Source organism: Carettochelys insculpta, chromosome 15 (genome assembly GCF_033958435.1).
Source record: "Carettochelys insculpta isolate YL-2023 chromosome 15, ASM3395843v1, whole genome shotgun sequence".
NCBI classification, from domain to species: domain Eukaryota; kingdom Metazoa; phylum Chordata; order Testudines; family Carettochelyidae; genus Carettochelys; species Carettochelys insculpta.
In genome coordinates, this window is record NC_134151.1 from 22366409 (window position 1) to 22381075 (window position 14667).

Below are 14667 nucleotides of genomic sequence, written 5' to 3' on the forward strand. Positions count from 1 at the left end.
ATACACCCTTCCCCCTCCCCATTGATTGGGCATGGGAAGAGATTGAGGGTACCATACAGCAGCAGCAGAAGTGCCAAGACCTCAGTGAGAAGGAGTCTGGATGGTCTTCCTCATTGTGCTGCTTCATGAACATGTGGGTGACTTGGAAGAAGTGTGCTATGAGAAGCATCACAAAGCCCATGTGCCTGGCAAAGGGTTTGTAGCTGCTCCAGCTTCATGCTGTGAGTGTTATAACATCTATATGGAAAACCAGAGCACAAGGCTGCATGTGCCCAGTGCATCCCCTTTATGTGCTAGGAGGTGGGATACAGTGGTGGAGTGACTTATGAAACAGCTGTTCAAAGCAATTTTTCTGACCAAGCAGCCATGTGTAATACCCACCCTAGTGCCCTCCCCTGAGGGCTTCTGGGGCTCTAATCCAAAGTAGGCTCTATTGTGTGTGGACATGCTGTTTTGGTATAAGTTTAACCTCTGTGGCTCCCTTACAATGGCAACGTGTATGGTAGGGCAGCCCTGGAAGAAACCTAAGAGGCCATCAACAGTGGTTCTTAGCAGCGTAGGGCTATAGCAGAGGCTGGATGGCAGTGCATGCTGCATCGCCCAGTCCTGGGAGAGAGGCACACTCAGTGCCCAGGATGGCAGCAGCTCGTCCACCTCCCACGTACATAGAGATACATATCTCATGGAGCTGGAAGGGCCCTCAGGGGGTTATGGAGCCCAGGTCCAAGGGGGACATAGCACCATCACCGTTTTTTAAATTTATTTGCATGGGACCCCCGCCCCAACGCGCCCCTCCAGGGCTGAGCGCACGACCCTGGGTTTAACAAGCCAGTGCTCAAACCACTGTGCTTTCCCTGCCTCCCAGCTGCTGAGCGTTTGGCAGCCGCCCCAGGGAAGCAGCACGCAAGCAGACACCCCTCCTCCCACAGGGGGCGCCTTCGGCCCCTTCCGGGGGCCGGGCCCCTGTCACGTGGCGGGTTCCTACCCCCCGCTTCGAGAAGGCGGGGCTTATCTCGGTTCCCCTCGCCCGCGTCACGTGCCGGGTTCCCCACGCCGGGCCTGAGTCACGTGGGTCTGTGGGGGCGCGATGTCTGCTGGGTAATCCGAATGCCCGGCTGCGGGAGGAGCTGGGTTGGAGCCGCTGTCTGAGGAACCAGCCAGAGGGGGCCGACGCTGCCGGGCCGCACCGAGACCCAGCCGCACGCCCAGCCCCCGCCTGCCATGGATCGGCGGGACCCCCGGGGAGCCTCTTCCCGCTCCCAGCGCCTGTGAGCCGCTCCCCGAACTCCCCCACTCCTCAGGGTCCTGCCTTCCCTCCGCCCGGGGCCCGAGTCCGCTCCTGGGGCCTGGTCTTTGTGCCCGGCTCCGGGCCCTGCCTTCCCCTACCCCGACTCCCGGCCGCGCCTCGGTCCCCTTCTCCCTCTGGCTGTCGCTCACTCAGTGGCGGCTCCTCCGTCCCCTTTGGGCCTCCTCGTCTCCCGCCCGACAGGCCGGCGGCGGCACCCGGGAAATGATCCGAGCCTAGCGGAGCAGCGAACGGAGGTAAGGGGGGAGGGGGAGCGCGAGCGCTCCGACTCGGTCTCGCTCCCGCTCCCGGGTGTCTGGGGGGGGGCTGTGTCCTCTTGCTCTTCCCGCCGGAAGTAGCCGGGCTTGGGCGGAGGGAGGGGGAACAGTTGCCTCCGTTCCTCCCCCGAGCGTGAGCTGGGGAAGAGTGCCCCGCAGTGCGTCCTGCCCCCCCACCCCCGGAGGATCACGTCTCCCCGAGTGCTGGGGAGGGCACAGTCCAGTTCCTCGGATCCGTCCCCGCTTATCCTCGATGTTGCCGGCCCCCTAGTCCCTTTGCCGGCCCCTCGGCCTTTTCCAGCTGCTTTCGGCTGCTAGAAGCCCTTTTTGCTGCTCCTCCGTTTTAGTCACCTCCCTCCTGGCCTGTGCCTCGGAGCTTCCTCTTGGTTTCTTTGTAAACTTCCACCCACTCCTTGCCTCCCCCGCCCTCCGTCGCCTGCTGCGCTGGATGGCCTCTTTCGTATTAAAGGTGGCCGGGTAGGGGTATCGGCTCCTATGGTGTCCAGATAAATACACGGAGATGAGCAACCCCCCCCGCCCCCGGAAGGGTGGGTTTGTAGCTATACACGTAATCACTACTGAGAAGTGTTGGTCTTCCCGTCTTTTGAGAAAATAAAACTAACATTTTTCTGGATAAATGTGACTCTAGGTGGTTAGGATTTTCTTGGTGGTGGTTTTACCTCCTCTTACTCTCTCAGCTTTAATCCACCACTAATTGACATCAGTGCTTTGTTTCTTCCACTTCGTTGTGTGTTTTAGGTACTGAGCAGTTCTAGGGATGGATCAGCCAGAGGAGTGGTGGGGAGGCCTAGTTGGTGGCTTTGTTCATGCAAAACTAGAGATTTTTTTGGTGATGTCAGTGGTGATAGGTGAGGCAGGAAGAAGGCAGAGTTTCTGGCTTCTTAGTTAAGCCATAATCAAATCTTCCTCCCTGAACAAGGAAGCGGTGTTTGTTGTGCAGAGCCACTTGGTGATAATTGAATTGCCCTTTGGTTAAGCAAAGTACAATAACTTAATGTACCTAGAAGGAACAGTCATGTTCTTTTTTTTCTATTACCCACCATGTTTTAGTAACAATAATAAAATGGTTGTTTTCAGTTCCTATATCCAGTTTTACAAGTGAAAAGATGACTGATTTTAACATGCAGTTTTAAGAACATAAGAATGGCCATACTGGGTCAGACCAAAGGTCCATCCAGCCCAGCATCCCATCTGCCAACGGTGGCCAATGCCAGGTGCCCCAGAGAAGGAGAACAGAAGACAATGATCAAGTGATTTATCTCCTGCCATCCATCTCCTGCCCTTGTTCTGAAGGCTAGGGCACCATACTTTATCCCTGGCTAATAGCCATTTATGGACCTAACCTGCAAAAATTTATCAAGCTCTTTTTTAAACCCTAATAGAGTCCTGGCCTTCACAGCCTCCTCGGGCAAGGAGTTCCACAGGTTGACTGTGCGCTGTGTGAAGAAAAATTTCCTTTTATTAGTTTTGAACCTACTACCCATCAATTTCATTTGTTTTGAACCAATATAGTGAATTAAAAAGCAATAAAACAGCAGTGCCTCTGATCCTTAGTGAAAAAGTGCTCTTCCACAAATGTGTGTATCCTTTAAATTTCCCAGGCTCACTCTCATTAACATCTGTACCCATCAGTCCTTTGGTTTATCATGAAAATGTTTGACTGTAACTTTCAGGTGGTGACATGCCTTGTCTTGCTTCTATTGATGTGCAGGATTGTTCCTGTAATGCAGTCCTGTCCAGTTTCTCTTAAATAGGCAAAATGATAGAGGTTTCACCACTACTTATATATAATTCTTCAGGCTAATAGTTCTCTCTATCAGGAAGCTTTTTCTCTTGATTTGCTGAATTATTTAGCCTGTGTTATTCTTTATTTTCATAAAATATACTGCTGTACCCTTCTACTGTATGCTTCCTCAACACTTTGAGTGTTTTTCTTTGGGTAAGTGGCATGGAAAGTACCCACTGCTAAGGGCTTGCCTCCTGGAAGCAATGGGGTCTAGTTCCTTTTAGTGGTCTTGTTCACGTTGCAGCCCCTCTTGCTCCAGGAGCCGCACCTTTGTTTCTGTGACTTGATCCTTTGGCTGGGTTGCTAGGTCCTCCCCTTCTAGGGTGTGAAAATCTTTCAAAGTGAACTGTTCAAGCAGTCTGCTCTTCACTGTCTGGTTTGTGCCACTTCCTTAGTTGCTGGAAGAATCATAGAAGAGTAGGACTGGAAGGGACCTCGAGAGACCATCGAGTCCAGCCCCCTGTCCTCATGGCAGGACCAAGCACTTTCTAGACCATCCCTGAAAGCCATCTATCTAACCTCTTCTTAGATAGCTCCAGTGATGGAGATTCTTCCACCTCCCTTGGCAATTCGTTCCAGTGTTTGATCACCCTGACAGTTAGGAACTTTTTCCTGATGTCCAGCCTGAACCTCCCCTGCTGCAATTTCAGTCCATTGCCTCTTGTTCTATCCTCAGAGGCAAGGAAGAACAAGTTTCCTCCCTCTGCCTTATGACACCCTTTTAGATACCTGAAAACTGCTATCATGTCCCCCCTCAATCTTCTCTTTTCCAAACTAAACAAGCCCAATTCTTTCAGCCTTTCTTCATAGGTCATGTTCTCTAGACCTTTGATCATTCTTGTTGCTCTCCTCTGGACCCTCTCCAATTTCTCCACATCCTTCCTGAACTGCGGTGCCCAGAACTGGACACAATACTCCGGCTGAGGCCTAACCAGCGCAGAGTAGAGCGGGAGAATGACTTCTCGTGTCTTGTTCACAACACACCTGTTAATGCATCCTAGAATCATGTTTGCTTTTTTTTGCAACAGCATCACACTGTTAACTCGTATTTAGCTTGTGGTCCACTATAACCCCTAGAAAGAACGAAACCTATCCTCTAGTCCAGATTCCAGCTCAGGAGCCTCATCTTCAGCAGTCCGTCCCCCCCCCCCCCGCAACCTTCTCTCACCTTCTGGGATAAACACAGGCCCCTCCTATTCCTGTCTAGCTGACCCTCATCCAATCAATCCCTGCTCCCTGGCTCCTCCTCTGGGTACAATCTGGGCACTTAGTTTAGCTAGCTATCTAATACTCTCAGGGGAACTCTCTGCCAAAACATTACAATTCCTGCATTAAATATATTAAAAATCTGCAAAATTCTGTTTGTTACTTTGGAAATTCATTTTGAAGTATGTCAGCACGTGTCTGTAACAATAGAGAGACAAACAGAAAAGGCCCCCAGCAGTAGAGAATTAAATAAACTCCTCTGACAACCCACTTTCTGTTTCTTTGACTCCTCCTCTCCAGAGTCCAGCCTAGGGTGACCTCCAGCCCAAACATCTGCTCCAAGAGTTCAGTTGCAGGACTGTCTGTCCCAGACACCTCAACCCTCCCCCCTCAGAGCACAGGCATGGACCTCTTCCCTCCCCAACCCAGACACCTGCACCTCCTTTCCCTCACAGCCAGAGGGAGAAATAACCTGATATTGAGTTTGGGTTTGTATGAAGTTTCCTGCACACTACTACTTTCCTTTAGGGTGTGCTGGTAACCACAATGGCTGGATCCTTTCCAGATTCTACCTCCTCCTTCCAGTCGTTCTACTTGTGAACTGGGCTCTGTTGGGTCCAGAGACCCCTAATTGTGGCAAACAGCACTGCAGCCCATTGTGTGGCCAGAAAAGGGAAATTCTTAATTTGCAACATTGATTTTGTTCAAATGTGCTGTTGTGCATTGGTGCAGAATTTCTCCAGGAATTACCTTAAGCCCTGCAGGGCTTGTATGGGGAGGATACTTCATCGCAGCATGTGTGCACTTTGAATGGGGAGTGTGATTCCCTGCTCTAGCCCATTAGACTGTTTGCCACAAAGAGTGGGTGGTAAGAGGCTAGCCATCCTGAGTATGTGCTCGGCACTTCTGATGGACATATTTTTGGAGCTGGTAAATTAGCTTGGTGAGAGCTAGTCTGAGTATATATCCTCAACTTGGGACTCTCATCTTCAGCTTGAAATGTAGATGTTAATAAGTGTATTCAGACTAAAACAAAAAAGCAGTCATGTAGCACTTTAAAGACTAACAAAATAATTTATGAAGTGATGAGCTTTTGTGGGACGGACTCACTTCTTAAGATCACAGCCTTACCAGAATACGAAAGCTTATCACCTAATAAATTTTGTTAGTCTTTAAAGTCCTACATGACTGCTTTTTTTGTTTTGCTCGAATACAGATTAACATAGCTTTCTCTCTGTGACTGTATTCAGACTGTTGTTTTCCTCTACCCGCAGCCCAGTTGTTTAAAACAGCTAAAAACATTTTGCTTATTAAGTCTGTCCTTCCATCTCTAATTTTGTTGCTCTTCTCTGAAGTCCTTCTAACTTGTCTTCTGATAATGAGCTAAATGTAATATCTAGGTGTGTAACTTGAGGATTTATTTTCCTGTCTGCTTATGTTACTTTATCATTTGCAATTCTATTAGCCTGTTCCTCCACTGTTTTGTTTGCTATCTGTCTCCTGAGGTGTTCTGATTGTTCTGGGTTTCCAGATTTTTCTCCCACTTTTAATGCATTTTATATCTCTTACCGTGATGTGGTAAATTGCATTTTTCTTCCCAGATATATTTGTTTACAATTTTTCCAATAAAGTAGGAATTTTTTTACCCACATTTTTGTTGCTTGATTTATTCTTGTTGACTTCCCCCCCCCCTCCCCCACCATACAACTTGGGGCCAAGTGAGAATGCAACTCCTTTGTGCTAGGTATTATACAAACAAAATGAGAACCCTGCCTTGAAGAGCTCTCAAATTATTTTCTCTTTTGAATTTCATTAATGCTCTGTTTTGCCTCTTTTCTATTAAGCGATGTGGTGTTTAATATTAACAATACACCCATAGACATGATCCTCCGTGCTTTATCATCAGTTTATGATAATTCATCCAGTTTTTGATTCACAGGGCAGCATTCACACACAAACCAGTTAGAGTTTAGGTTAGAGGAAGACACTGTAACCTCAAAGAGGAGGGAGGAAAATTGTTCTCCTTGGCCTCTGAGGACAGGATAAGGAGCAATGGGCTTAAACTGCAGCCAGGGGGGTTTAGATTAGACGGTAGCAAAAACTTCCTGTCAGGGTTGCTAAACACCGGAATAAGTTACCTAGGGAGGTTGTGGAATCTGCATTGCTGGAGATATTTAAGAGCAGGTTAGTTAGACACCTATCGGGGTTACTCTAGATGGTGCTTGGTCCTGCTGAGAGGGCAGGGGTCTGGACTTGACCTCTTGAGGTACCTTCCAGTTTTAGTGTTCCATGATTCTATGATTGTGTCAGGTGTTTTATTAACCTCCAAGTATCTAGTGCTTTTCTTTCATTAACTTTGTAATTCTGCTGTAGAAATCAGTTTAATCTGACAAGATTTAGGATGCATAATTGCATGTCCTATATTACTTGTGACTGTTTCTATGTACTCGGTAAAATAGAAGAAAAAAATCCTGTTTGAGATGACAGGGGACATTAGACTGTCCCACATAACTTCCAGAATAACACTACTTTTTTCTTAGGCTAGGGCTGTAGCTCTAGCTTGAAATAATTTATGCAACTGTTAGTGCACAAATTGCCTATGTTATTCTGAGCTACCTTATTTTGAACCTGGTGCAGGCTACGCTGCATCTAGGTTCAAAATAGGGGAGGCTATTTCAAACTACTTTGTAACCCTTATCATGGGTTACTGGGAATGAAATACCATGCCTGAAATAGCTCCACTATTTTGATCATGGTGTTTGGCCACAGTGTTTCTATTTTGGGATATAAATGTATCCTGAAATAGAAACTGTAGTGTAGCCTTAGCCTTCAAGACTAGTAAGTACCTTTATAAGCTTTTTGTTCAGTTTACATTTTCTGTGACATTTCAAAAATTGTGAATTGTTCAAAAAAAAAAAAAAAGTGTTGGCTTAAAATGTTGTGATGATTTGAGCTGGCTGACTTGTGTTAGTTTTCCGAGGTTTTCCTCTTTAATTTTATGTTTTTAGTAGTTTTGAGTGATATTTTTATATAAAATGTCAATTTGAAACTTCCTGTAGCATTAAATCAATTATGGTTGCAGGCCAAGTATTAGAATGCATATTAAACCAAAATGGACCCTTGAAACATGGTGGGCTTGAAACCAAATTCAGTAACTTCTAGTGTAGGAAAAAATATTACTCTTATCTTAGTTTTGTCAAGTTATATGATCTGTCTACAATTATAGTAACTATGGTGAAGTATCTCACCATATCTCAAAGTATCTCAAAGTGTATATAAGACATGGTTGCGATAGTTAAAAGGAAAAGGTATCCAGTCTTTGCTGCATTGTAATTTAGTGGGCTGCTGGCAACCGAAGCAAATACTTGACATTGCTCTATAATTTAGCCATACAGTACTTGATATTGCTTCATGTATGCTTTAATTGCTATACATTATAATTCCTATCACTAAATGTTTTGGCAATTTTTTTTCACTTTGTTTATTTTGCAGAATGGCCTTTTGTAACATGAACTCTTTTTTCTGTATTACGACACTTTTTTTTTTAAAGCCAGTGAAAATATTTTAAGTGATAGACCTTAGTTTTAGGCATTGTAACAGCTATATCTTATCACTACTCTGTGTGTGCACTTCATTCTGTGGAACACGTATTTAATGTTAAATAAATAATTGTGTAGCACTTTAAATTGTATATTAAATACAGTTAAAAGCTGTGATTTGTTAGAGGGAAAAATACATTTTCTCAAGCTCTTCATGTTCATGAGTTTTCAAGAATTGACAGAGGTGGTATCTCAATTGTTCTGTTTTTGTCATGCTTACTTTAAAGTCTCTGTTTCAGGAATATTAGCATATGAACTGCAGTACCTGTTTCCTGTCTCGAGTCTTGTTAGCTTTGAATTATTAAGCAAGGGTGTGTGTTTTTAATGGAGGAATGTACCATATCATTGAATAACTTTAATGTAAGCAATAAAGTATTATATTGATCTGGAAAGCGATCAGTAGGGAATAATGGGGCCGGGGAGGAGAGGTCATTCACACAGCTACACCCAGTGTAAAATTGAATGACAGTGGAAGTATTTGAGGCAAACAGAATTGTGGTGATCTGTCCAAAGATCAGTACAGTAGTCCCTCGAGTTATGCAAGGGTTGCATTCCCACACACCTTCTCATAACTCAAATTTCACTTAAGTTGGGGGGGCAGCTTTTTCCCTAGTAGAACGCATGTTCTACAGCTGGGGAAGCAGCAGGAGCACCTGGAGCTCCTTTTGAAAGGTAGGTCCTGGGATGGGGGGGCAGTTGGAGAGGGTTAAGCCTAGCGGTGGGTTGGGGCCATGGGAGGGGAGCCGAGGGGTTAAGCCTGGGGTGGGTTAGGGTGCAGGGGCAGGTGGAGGGAGATTGAGTTGAGCCAGAGCCATGCATGGGGGGAGGGGCGGGTTTGAACTGGGGCAAGGGGTGGAGCCAGAGTCGTGCTTGGGTGGTGAGCTGGCCATGGGGGGCGTGAACCAGGGCCATGATTCTAAACTGTCTTAGTCTTCCTGCGAAAGTGGAGAGAGTACTTCAGGGGTCAGTATTGTGATAAACTAAAACAGGGAGTACGATGCAAGAACTAGTAGATGTTAGTGGTGATGTGATTCAGAAGTACAAGCCAATGGTTAAACTTGAGTTAGAAAAGTGAATTGTCTTTTCCTTCTAGACAGAGCTTATTCCTTTTATAACTAAATACAGTATAGCACTTCAGTACAATGGAGGTAGGTACAGTGAAATGTCTAGCTATAAGTAACATCCTTAAAATAACTCCTGCAGAAGAAGCCAGTATGTGTGTGTCTTGAGTGGTGGTCATCCATTAGCAAATCTGGAAATAGTAAAAAGCTGCTGTATATCACGAAATATTTGTGTAAAACTTGTTTACTATTAAATCAGGAGCATTAAAGTAATTATAATAGTCAGGAAAAACTATGGAAAAATCAGTGCCAAAGGTTGTCATATATTTTCTGGGAAAGCCGCATGCAGTAAACCCTCGACATACGCAGCTGCAAGTTGCACGTAACTTGCTTTAACATGAGTTAAGCACAACTTGACATTGTTCTGCAGCTCCGTCCCCCTGCATTCTGCCAGCTGTGCAGCGGTCAGGTTGACAGCTGTGCCACTGGGAGAAGGCAGCTAGACAAGCTAAATGCCCTTAGCTCCCCGTGGGCAGCTAGGTGAGCTAAAAACATTCCCCCTGACTTTCCCCCAGTGGCACAGCTGTCAGGAGAACAGCCAAGCTGCTGGGGGGAAGGCAGGGAGAAGCAGCCAAGAAACTGACTAGCCCCGGTGGGCTGTTCAGTTTCCCAGGTCCACAGGCGGTGGGGAGCGGGGAGCCAAGCGGCAGCCTGGTTCCCATCGCCCCACACTGACTTGCCTGAAAATTTGAGTTCCACGGGTTGCAGGAACACAACCCCCACGTAATTTGAGGGTTTAGTGTATGTAAAAATGTGGGGGAAGTACATAAAAGGGTGGCGAAGGCAGGATTACTCCATGAAGTTTGACTAATCTTGCCATGTCACGTTTGTATCCATAGAATGGATTTATCTGTAGAGCTGTCCTGATTTAACACTATAGATGAGACAGCTCCACTGATGTAAACCAGTTCCTGAAATGCCATTAGCTATAGTGGCAAAAAGACTTTTACTGACGCAACTGAGTCTACACTAAGGCTTTTGCTGCAGAACTTTGGTTGGAGTGGGGAAATACGTCACCCTGACAGATACAGGCTTGTATGTAAAATATGCTCAAGTAGAACAGATCTTGGTATCCATTTGTATATTTGAGACAGAAATTAAACTCCAAATACAAGTAAGTCCTTTTAGCAAGTCATAAAAATCAAGATTCCCAACATAGGTGCAAGATGCCAAATCATTGTTGGCTCTCTTTCCACTTGATGTCTTTGTTCACTGTTTGCCATTGCTGCACAGTGGAAATACCTCAGTACTAAGCCCACAAAAGCTTATGCCCAAATACACTTGTTAGTCGTTAATGTGCCACAGGATTCATTTATTTTTGTAGGAACAGACTAACACAGCTACCTCTGTAAAACTTAACTCAATACTGTAATTGCAATTTTACCAGTTTCTTACCTGTTTTTCAATACTCTTAAAATGAAGGTTGGTCATACTACTTGCCCCAAATCTTTTGGGTCAGAAATTTGGCATGACATTTTTAGATGTCTCAGACAATGGTAGAATTTTTTTTTTTAAGACCATTTCTCATATTTATTTCGGATATCTGTGAGAACAAGTTTTCTGATTTTGCTGTTATGCTTTAAACATAAAGGTTTAAGATGGTATAAGATTGTTTTGCAACATAGACTTATTCTTTAATTAGAAACTACAGAAAGGAAATATGTGCTCTTATCTAATCTGATTGACACAACTAAACAGAACAGTGATAACCTATTATGTCGTTTGTAGAACCCTGTTGGTTCACTTCCTTACAGCTCTCCTTTCTAGAGTTCCAAATGTGAAGTTACGCCTTGTCCGCATTGCTTGAATAAGTTAAACACATGTTAAAAATATTGATTTAACAGTGCAGAAAATGAGTGTAGTTAATAGGTAACAAAGTATATAAAAAAAGCAGTTCCTCGAACAGTGATTTCTTTGTAGTATCAATACCACATATATTTAAATAGAAGAAATGCCAGTAACGCTGCACTTATACAGACTCCTAGTCAGTACTCTTCTGGAAATATATTTTAGTAGTAGAGAGTTTTAATAATTAGTCCTAAGTGTAAATCACCTTTTCATTAGCAGGTTGCTCATAAGAGTTTTTTTCATTTTTCTTTTCTGGTCAGTTTCTTGCAATATTTTTAACTTAAAAACAAACCAAATACTTGCATTCTATTTTGGCTGAATCAGCATTTAGCAGTAGCCATTTTTTAAGGGTTTTCTTCACTTACCTAAACAGTTTTATTCTGTGTGTGTGTGTGTGTGTGTGTGTGTGTGTTTAGGGGCAAATTATGCTCTTACGTCACCTCCAGGCATAGCGGGCATTGAGTCTGGTGGCATAAGTGTTTCCTCTGTGTAGGGGCGGGTGGGATAGGGGAAGAACGAAAGCCTGGAATAGACTTTGAAATAAAATATCTATGTAACATGAGGCTATAGCAGCTTTGTGTGTATAGCACCTATTAGCAGGACCCCATTCCTGATCAGGAGGCTTTGAATGTTGCCATAATACACAAAATAATTGCAGGCTAATGCATGGAAGCATAAATTATTACTTAGACTGTAAACACCTTTGGACTGGAAACCATCTTTTTGGCTTATTTATAGGCAGCCTACCAGAATGTGGTCTTCCCAGCCCATAACTAGGCTCTTAGGTGTTATGGTAATACAAATCATAGTTGTATTAAGTTCAGGATTTTTAAAGGACTTATGAAAATATGATAGGAATTTGGTGCCCAACTCCATTAAGTTCTTCTGAAAATTCTAGACTAAATATCTAAACAGAAGGTTAAAATAACTTGAAAATTACTTGTCACTATATCAAGCTCCTTAATGAGATGTTATCATGGAATGATCACTGTTGAATATTTATAGAGTACAAAACCAATATTTCAATAAATCTTCACAAACCTTACTTAAAATCTAATTTAACCAAAAACAAGAACATACCAGTCACTTGTATTTCATCTTCTCATAGCTGTGTACTCTAGAAGTTTCAGAATTGTAGTTCTTATTCCTGGAGGAATTCTTTATTAAATAAATAAATAAAATTCTGTGTGCCGTATTTTAAAACACTGCAAAATTCTGTATATTTGTCAAAATAACACTACAGTAGACCCTTGAGTTACGCAAGTGTTCCATTCCACGCACACTCGTGTAACCTGAATTTCACCTTAGTGGGGGTCTGGCTTTTTCCCAACAGAACACGTGTTCTGCAGCTGGGAAAGAAGCAGAAAGGTAAGTCCTGGGATGGGGGGCAGTTAGGGAGGGTTAAGCCTGGTGGTGAGTTGGGGTTGTAGGAGGCGGGTGGGGGAGCTAAGGCTGGGGTGGGTTTGAGCTGCAGAGGGGCAAGGGGTGGAACTCAGCCAGAGCCCTGCTTGGGTGGTGAGCTGGGCTGCAGGGGGTTTGAACTGGGGCTTCATGTGGCGGGGTTTAACTGGAGGGGAAAGATGGAACCAGGGCCTTGTGTGAGGGGTTTGAACCAAGGCGGGGCGGGGGGTAAATGTTGAACCGGAGTCACCTGGTGGGGGGTTGAGCTGGCCCTGTACATGAGGGGTGGTGAGCTGGAGCCGGGCGCGGGGATGAGCTATGAGCCGGAGCCACGTGCAGGTGGTGAGCCAGCAGGGGGGTTGGACTGGAGTCGCGCCTGAGGGGTGGTGAGCTACAGCCAGGGGTGAGCAGAGCTGGGAGGGGAGCTGAGCCGAGGGGGTTGGGCCAGGGCCAGGGGAAGAGAGTTAAGCGCAACTGTAAATTGGGGTCACGTGCTCTGGGTTTGCCTACTCTGAGAGCTTACTGTATATAATAATACCAGTTTAAATTGTTTTGGTAATTTTATTTCAGAAAACCTGTAAGTAGCTCTGCCTGTAACCATATGGACAAAAAAGATTTCTCCAGAAGAGGTGAAGAAACCACAGCCACAAAGCAGTGGCTGTTTCTTTCCCTTCTCCACTCCTGGAGCCCAGCTGTGCTGTAGCTGTTCACAACCCAGGAACCCATGCCTGCATCCTCTCCCAGAGCCCAGCCACAGGGCCATTCTGGGCCAAATCCACGCACACTTCTGCATAGAGCCCAGACCGGATACTTGTAACCATCTCTGAGCCTAGGGATCTAGAGGGACAAACATCCTGATTCTGGTGCCTGGGTTTATATGGCATTTCCTATATAGTATCTCCTTCCTTCAGCACATGCTGGGAACTGTATTGCCTAGAACCCTCCAGCTCCTCCTCTCCCCAGTGTCCTGTATTTTTGGAGCTGGTCTCTGCTAGGTCCAGTAGCCCCTGCTGGCAGCCAGTAGGTCTGCCGCACCAATTCTACAAGAAAACAGAAATTCTGCACAGAACGTTAATTCTGCACCACTGTTGGGTGCAGAATTTGTTCAGAATTCCCCAGGAATAAGTAGTTTTATCTGCTGTAGTATTTAAGAACATAGTGAGTCGGGAGCTGACGGGCATGATCGGCACTCTGCCTAGGAGTGGCTCATTACTAGAATAGTTGGTATGTGTCTGGTCAAGGCCAAAGGTGTATGTGTTTGAACAGTGTGGGAAGGACCTTCCGACATAGTCAGCTTGTACTCTTTCCTGAGGCAGCTTGAAGCTTGGCACTTTGCCTTTCTGAAAGTTCAGACAACATAGGTTGAGTACAATGTGGTTCTTTGGTTTCCCATCCACATATGTCAATATATCTTAGGCGGAGTACCATGAAATGCCTCCAAGGAATTGTTGTGGGCTGGTCCCCATTTTGATTATTGCAATATTCTAAAATTTCACAGGGTGGGAAGTGTTTCTTGTAATGTATTTTATATAATATTAAAGCAATTTTGATCAATCTTACTTTTGAAACTTTGTCAGGTTCTGTCTTACATTAAACTGTTAATTGGTGAATCTTTAAGTGCACTTGCAAACCTCCATAGTTAACCAATCTTAATATTACTTTAAATATTTAAAAATTAACTGAATTTTGTCCAGCTATCGGCTTCAAGGTTTGCTTGTGTTTTTAAACTTGATTCCCAAAATGTTTTTTCTGTGGGATACGTTTAAAAAGTCATTTAAGCTTAACAAATTTAATGAAAGAAGCATTACACAACTCTTCCCTATTAATAGGTAACAAACTGAACATTTCAAAATGTGTTGGATTCTGTGCTCTTGTGAGTTTATATAGATCCCAAAGTTTTAAAACTGTGAAATTTATTTTGCTAGTGCTAAAACAAGTTAAGACTAAGTAGACTGAAGCAGCTGTGTTCACTGGCATCAATATTGGTCAAGCATAAGTTCATCATTCAGCATAGCTTTAGTGGACAGTATATGATAACATCTATGAAGATGAGTTTGAAATACTAACACAAAAGGCTCTGTACACAAAAATAAGTCAGGTAAACTTTAGATGATGTTGTTCG

General features: G+C 44.5%; 1 protein-coding gene across 2 annotated transcripts in view; it reads left to right on the top strand.

Moving 5' to 3' along the window:
- The first annotated feature begins 1090 nt into the window (after positions 1-1090).
- AFF4 (ALF transcription elongation factor 4) overlaps positions 1091-14667 on the top strand; it is a 93691-nt gene continuing 80114 nt past the window's right edge. For both annotated transcript variants that reach the window (XM_075010025.1, XM_075010024.1), the window contains exon 1: positions 1091-1542. The gene's annotated coding sequence lies outside the window, so the exon portion shown is untranslated. The remainder of the gene's footprint in view (positions 1543-14667) is intronic.